Source organism: Ailuropoda melanoleuca, chromosome 7 (genome assembly GCF_002007445.2).
Source record: "Ailuropoda melanoleuca isolate Jingjing chromosome 7, ASM200744v2, whole genome shotgun sequence".
Lineage (NCBI taxonomy): Eukaryota > Metazoa > Chordata > Mammalia > Carnivora > Ursidae > Ailuropoda > Ailuropoda melanoleuca.
The window spans coordinates 116866058-116874111 of NC_048224.1; the positions used below are offsets into that span (position 1 = coordinate 116866058).

General features: G+C 34.9%; 1 pseudogene; it reads left to right on the plus strand.

The window, feature by feature from the left end:
- Nucleotides 1–2767: 2767 nt before the first annotated feature.
- LOC109489018 lies at nt 2768–3006 on the plus strand (annotated as a pseudogene).
- The last annotated feature ends 5048 nt before the right edge of the window (nt 3007–8054 follow it).

Genomic DNA, 8054 nt, shown 5'->3' on the forward strand with positions numbered 1-8054 from the left:
TAGACTCAAGGGGCAGGAAAGATTTTTTTTTAAAGATTTTATTTATTTATTTGACAGAGAGAGAGAGATAGCCACTGAGAGAGGGAACACAAGTAGGGGGAGTGGGGGAGGAAGAAGCAGGCTCCCAGCGGAGGAGCCTGATGTGGGGCTCCATCCCAGGATCCTGGAATCATGCCCTCAGCCAAAGGCAGAGGGTTAACGACTGAGCCACCCAGGCGCCTCAGGAAAGATTTTCTTAAGAAAGCAATATTAACTTATCTTAACAGTTAAAAAGGGTGAAAATGGGGGTGCTTGGGTGACTTAGTTGGTTATGTGTCCAACTCTTGATTTCAGCTCAGGTCATGATCTCAGGATTGTGAGTTCAAGCCCCGCATCAGGCTCCATGCTCAGCAGGGTGTCTGCTTGAGATTCTCTCCCTCTGTCCTTCCCCCCCACAAATAAATAAAAAAATCTTTCAAAAAACGTGAAAATGGCAGAGTAAGGTCTTCTATAAAATATCTTCATAAAAATAATGAGAACACTGACAAAAATTGTGAGAATTCAGTTTTTTATAAATCTGGAAATTAGCCATAGTCTTATAAAAATCTAGGGAGAATTTCTTTAAGAAAAATAGCTAAAAGTTAGTAAGAACAACGAGCTTATGACATTTTTTCTTGCCTCATTTCCATCCCTGTCTCCAGCTCCAGAGCATTCTCTAATACCAACAGCTCACAATCATGATAAAATGTAGAAGGCTGAAGAGTTGGAGAGGGCAGAATGCTGTTGAAGCTCCTTTTTGAGTCCAATTCCTAGAGATTCCTCACTATTTGATTTGTCTGTTTGTTCCAAGAAATTGCAAATTGTTAGGCTGTTTAGCATTAACCTGACTCAGAGCTTCCCCGATGTGAGCAGGCTTTTCCCCTGGAGGAGAAAATAGTTAGAGTTAATTAGTTAATATCACCATTATCTGAAGAGATGGATAATAATCGATTGGAACAAACCAAAAAACTTAGAAGGAACAGCTGGGGAATGAGATGCCATAGGTGTTTTTGAAAAACTCCCTGGGACTCTAGACTATATGCATGTGTAGGACTGTGCAGATGCTCAGTGGAATCTGAAAAAGGCCCTGAGATCTCAATATTGGCAAACTTTGAGACTACACTTTAGCAGAAAGTGTAGATTAAAGCAGAGTTGTAAACTGACTGGCTGAGTGTTGGAGGCATGCCACAATGTTCACGTAGGGCCCCCTTGGCAAAGACTGGAGACTTACTGGTTCCAGGGATTTGAATAAATTTCTGTTTAAACATTAGTTTATCACTAAGCTACACATCACAGACTCAGTCTTCACACATGAAAAACAATACAGACTTTAGAGAGGTAGCTCAGAAAAATAACTAAACAGGCAATTCACAATACAGTAATGCTTAGGACATTAAAGAAAGAAAAGCAAACTAAACTCAAAAGGAAAGAAATAATAAAGACTTGAGCAGAAATAAATGGAATAAAGAATAGTAAAATAGTGAAAATTTTAAAAAACAAAGGTTGAATCTTAAAAAGATAAAATTGACCAGCCCATAGGTAGATTGACCAACAAAATAAAAGAACAAACTCAAATTACTAAAACTGGGAAAGAGGGAACATACTACCTGCCTTACAGAAATAAAAAATGATCAAAAAGGAATATAATAAATAGTTGTATAATAACAAATTAGACGATCTAGCTGAAAAGGGCAAAATCCTCGAAAGGGTCAATCTACTGGAAATTATTTAAGAAGTAATAGAAAAATTGAATAAACTATAAGAAGTAAAGTAATAAGTTAGTACTTAGAAAATACCCCACAAATCAAATCCCAGAACTAAATGGCTTCATTAGTGAAATCTACAAAATAGTTAAAGAAAAAAATAACATCAATCTTTCCCGAACTCCTTACCCAAAAAAGAAGAGGCAAAGGAAAGATTTCCCAACTCTTTTTATGCAGTCGGTATTACCCTGATGGCAGTATTTGACCAAGGTACTAAAAGAAAAGAAAATTATGGGCCAGGATAACTTATGAATATAAACAAAAAGATACTCAACAATATACCAGCAAACTAAACCCACCAAAACGTAAAGAGGACTAAATCTCATAACCCAGGTGCTATCATAACCTCAGGAATGTAAGCTGTTCAAAATACAAAAACCGATGTATTATATCATAGAATAAAAGACAAAAGCTACTATGTCATTTCAATAGAAGCAGACAAAATATTTCAGAAAACAGAACACTCTTCCATGATAAAAATATTCAACAAACTAGGAAAAGCAGAGATCTTCCTCAACCTAATAATGGATATCTAAGAAAATCTCATAGGTAATATTGTACTTAAATAGAAAAGACTGAAAGATTTCATCTGCAAAGATTAAGAAAAAAAACAAAATATCTGTTCAGTTTAATTTGCTTTTCTTTCTTCCTTTTTTTAAAAAACATTTTTATTTATTTGTTTGTTTTATTTTTTTATTTATAGAGCAAGTGCCAGTGGGGGCAAGGGCAGAAGGAGAAAAAATCTCAAGCGGACTCTGCTCTGAGTGCCGAGCGCAAGGCTAGGCTGGATCTCATAGACCCTGAGATCATGACCTGAGCTGAAATTAAGAGTCTGGCGCTTAACCTACTGAGCCACCCAGGAGCCCCTGTTCAGGCCATTTCTACTAAACGTAGTACTAAAGAGTCTAGTGAGTGAAATTAAGAAAAAAAAATAAAAGATTAGAGAGAATAGAAAATATATGCAAATTGTTCTGCACTCGCGCTCCATGCAAAACAATGCCCACGAGTTCTTGGACCTGTACATTTGGTGGAAATACTCTGCCGACAACCATATCATCCAGGCCACGGACCATGCATCCAGACAGATGAACATGATGGAGGTTGACAAGGTGACAGGCAGGTTGAACAGCCAGTTTAAAAGTTATGCTCTCTGTGGGGCCATTTGCAGGATGATTCCATCCTCCAACCGGCCAAGGTCCATGGCACCATTTCAAGGAACTTCTGACTGCAGAGGATCACAGATGTAGAATATTTGTCATAAATAAATAGCATCTCTCCTCCCCCAAAAAGAAAATATTTGAAAATTATATATCTGATAAGAGTCTAATATCCAGAATATATAAAGGACTTGTGTAACTCAACCATATAAAGACAAATAACACAATTTAAAAATGAGCAAAGATTTTGAGCATACATATCTCCAAAGAAGATATACAAATGGAGAATAAGCACATGAAAGGATGCTGAATATCATCAGTCATTACAATACACAAATTAAAACCTCAGTGAGTGACCACACCACACCCACAGCAGGGATATGATAAGACAGGCAGTAACAAGCATTAATGAAGTTGTGAAGAAATTGGAATCATCATACATTGCCACTGGGAATATATAATGGTGAGGCTACTTTATAAATTAGTTTTGCTGTCCCTCAAAACATTAGACATAGTGTTACCATATGATTCAGCACTTCTACTCTCCACATATATGCCCAAGAGAAGCAAAAACACACCAAAATTTGTACAAGAATGTTAATAATAGCATTATTCATAATATGTGAAAAGGGAAAACATCTCAATCTATCAACTGATGAATAGAAAAACAAAAGGTACTAAATCCGTGAAACAGGACATTATTTATCTATTAAAAGGAATCATGTTCTGGTACATTCAACCACACAGGTGACCCTGAAAAACATAATGTTACGTGAAAGAAGCCAGATATGAAAAGTCACATGTTGTGTGACTTTTTTTTTATGTGAAATATCCAAAATAGCAAATTGATAGAGAAAGAAAACAGCAATGATTTCCAGGAGCTGGAAAAAAGTGAAGATTTTTAATATAATGATATAACTTTATTCATTTATATGTAGCTATATATCTGTATAACTATATATATAACTATGTAAATATATATAAATCAATAAAGTTATCTAGTTGAAATATGGACGAAGCGGTTGGATGTAGATATCTTTATCTCCCAGGACAAATATAAGTTGAGGGAAAAAATTTGGAAATTACCCATATATTGACAGTAATTAAACCTTGGACCAATATGAATTTAGGAAGAAAGAGTGTAGAAAAAAAATCAGGCATTACTTAAATGACAGGTAGAAGAGGAGGTGGCAAGAGATGATCACGATGAGCGAGAAGAGGAAAGCAGTTACTGTTGTGGAAGAAAGGGGTAGCAGTTTTCAAGGAGAAGTCAGTAAATAGTATGTCCAAATGATGTGAAAAGGTTAAGAAAAATGTTGTCATAGAGAGAAGACTAGGGCACCTGGTAACTTCAGTAGTGGAAAAATTAGGGCAAAAATTATATTTTAATGGTTTAAAGAGTGACTCTAATTAAATACTCTTTGCAGGAGATTTGTGATTAGGAGAAAAGCAATAAGGCTGCAAATTAAAATTATGAAACTTTTTTTCCAAACTGAAAAGTGCTCACTAAATACAAATGCAATTTAATTAGTCCTGTTAATTGTGTAATCCAATCTTGTATGTTCCTTTTATGAAAAATAAGGGCTTTAGCTAATCTAAGAATTTTTGCAATTTCATGATAAAGGATTAAAAATACTGTCAATATTTTTAATTTTATGTTTTTCTATAACATTTGAAGGATTATTTTTTACTATTTTTAATTATAAAAATGTAAATATTATACATAGTCAAACCAAAATGAATTAGTGATTAAGTTGAGAAAAAATTTTGATGTGGAGTATTGCTGTAGTAATATTTAAACTGTATATTAAATCTGTAGAAGGAATTGTGGGGCATATGAATATTACATTAATTTGATTAAAGTCCCCCATGGTGGCATCCCACTTGAACTAGTCTGTGCAATTAACACTTCTTGCCCTCCCCCCCAACCAAAAACACACTTTCTCATTCCATAAGAATCACAATTTATCCTAAGTGTTAAGCAATCTAATTATCAGACATATGTGTGAATATCTAAGAGACCTAACCTCATGTTGTTAACCCTTGAGAGGAAGGGCTTATTTGCAATTTTAGAAGAAATGTTTTAACCTAATTTCTGGTTGTGTAATATTTGTGAAACTTTCTGGCTTAAAAGCACCCACAAAGCACCACTACACTTCAGTCCCACATTATCCATCATTTCTTACATTATGCAGACTAACTCATTTTCACCATTTTGTTCAGTTAAAACATTAAACAGAATTTTATCAGTACATCCTCCAGGTGGCATTTTGATGACTGCTAGGGTAAACATGTAAATATGAAGTAGTCAAAAACTCAAGCTTTATGAAGAAATCCAAGATTCTAGGTTGAATCTCAGCCTCCTCTATTACTGGCCATGTAAAATGGGGCCAGATACTTAATCTCCTTAAGCATTAATATTTTCATGTGAATTAAGGTAGTTATTGGAAATGTTATGAAATTAAATAAAAACAATCCATGTAAGATATGTAAGCAAGTAAAACAGTACAATCGATCCTCGAATATCACAGTGGTTAGGGGCTTTGACTGGCCCTGTAATTGAAAATCCCCTATAACTTTGGAGGCCCCAAAACCTAACTAGTAATAACCTACTGCAGACCAGAAGCCTTACCAATAATGTAAACAATCAATTAACTCATATTTTCCATATGTATTGGGTACGGTAGTCTTACAATAAAGTAAGCTAGAAAAAATAAAATGTTACTAAGAAAATCGTAGTGAAGAGAAGATACATTTATAGTATTGTTTTGTATCAAAAAAACTGCCTTTAAGTGCATGTTATTCAAACCCCTGTTGATCAAGGGTTAACTGTACTAGGCATACAGTAAACACTAGATAAATCTAATCAATGATGATGGTGATAAGGGGAAAGAAACATTTTTTATTTCTTTTAACCAAAAACTTTGCGCCCTCTTAAATTATGACAGCATACACTTTCAGAATTATTTTCCAAACTAGGAATTTCTATCATCATCATCATCATCATTATTATTAAAAGATTTATTTATTTATTTGAGAAAGAGAGAGAGAGGGAGGTGGGGAGAGGCAGAGGAAGATGCAGAGAGAATCTCAAACAGACTCCCTGCTCAGCACAAAGCCTGACACGGGTCTGGATGGATCTCATGACCCTGAGATCATGATCTGAGCAGAAATCAAGAATCGGACACTGAACCTGACTAAGCCACCTTGGTGCCCTAAAGGAGCTTCTATTATTATAATGAATCCTTATTTTTGAAAAATGTCTTCAATTTCATTAATTTTTTTCAACTTGAAGTTTTCAATCATATCATGAAATTTTCTTTAAAATTCAGCATGTATGGTGACTTTAGAAACTTATAAACACTTGTTAAGGTATATTCCAGATAGTTGTCACCTACTGGTGTAAGTATGTAACATTAATATACTATGTAATGAAAATATCAATAATTTTCATGTGTCAACAAAAGTGTCGAGCTCAGGTTTTCCAGTCACCTAATTTAGAACTGTTCTCTATCAAATCATATATTTTAGTCACACCAACCGTTCTGTTTATTATAAGACATTGTTAATATTATTACAAAAAGGACAACTAGCAGTATAAATGTAGTGACTGATTATTATGAATATCATAAACTCCATATTTAGAAGATACAGTGTTTCTGGCATTGTAAATTCTATATTTAATCTATCTGTGCATGTATATGTATGATACCTCCTATGCAAGCACTAAGGATCTTTGACATTATTGCCAATCAAATGCGAAAGGATGTCTTTATTATCTTAAACTGCACAGTGCTCTGAAGCCAAAGTGAAGGGATCAGCACTAGTGTTCAAGCCTTTGCCAGAAGTCCTTTCATCTTTTATTGAATTCCCAGATGTCAGGGCAAAGGCACAGACTTCAAGGGGCAGAGAATTTCATAACTTTGGTTATACGCTGTATTTCTTAGGTGATTATAAAAGAAGGCAATAGTTTGCTGAGCTCTAAAAAAGCATACTATATTGTCAAGGCAGGCATTTTGTTTCATATTGTTTCAGAATCTATTTGCATGCTTTAAAAATAGATAAGAGAAAGTCAGATTTTTTTTTTTAAGATTTTATTTATTGGACAGAGATAGAGACAGCCAGCGAGAGAGGGAACACAAGCAGGGGGAGTGGGAGAGGAAGAAGCAGGCTCATAGCAGAGGAGCCTGATGTGGGGCTCGATCCCGGAACACCAGGATCACGCCCTGAGCTGAAGGCAGACGCTTAACCGCTGTGCCACCCAGGCGCCCCGAGAAAGTCAGATTTTTGAACAGGGTATGGGATTAGAATTATCATGTAGACAACTCCACATCGTCAATATTACATTAATAGTCTTATAAGTTTTCATCTAGGTTTTTTGTTTTGTATATATACACATTCCTTTTGAGAAGAATTTATATGCAGGAAAATATATGCATGTATGCTTATGAGCAGGGTGTAATATTTAAAGTCATGCCTTATGCTCAACAGTGTTTCCCTCCCATGGCTTTGAGTCACTCAATGTTATACCCAGGATTTCTGAATCTCTATGGTGGCTGTCCATATCTTTGGTGAAGCACTTTAATTTAATTTGGATTAATTTTATGCAAATTTTAAATAAGTATTATATTTTTGAAGTACTGGGAATAATAAGGGAGAAAAAGGGAGGAGAGAGGAAAGTTACAGAGAGGGAAGCAGAAGGGAGAAGGGGAGAGAGAAAGAGTGCACCTCTAAGTTTAGATAATGTGAATCATTTCAAGTTTTAAATCAGAAAGACCTAGACAAAGTCATATTGATTAAAACAAAGGCTCATATACCTCATGAAATAGAAACATCAACAAAAATTAATACAACCTGAGAGTAAACTGAAGATGTTTGTATCTGTTGCTATAATTTTACTATATGATTCTGAAAGTGTATAACCCATATAGGACATTGCACAGGATGTGATTGTAACCCCCCACTACCACCAAAAAAAGGAGGAAGAAAAATGGAAAAACAAAAAAAGGTTATCATTGATAGTTCCAGTGTCAAGAGGTGTTGTCAAACATATAACTATCTCACACCAAATTAAAACAAGCTAAGAAAATGACTTCACATTCAATATAGCTTAATG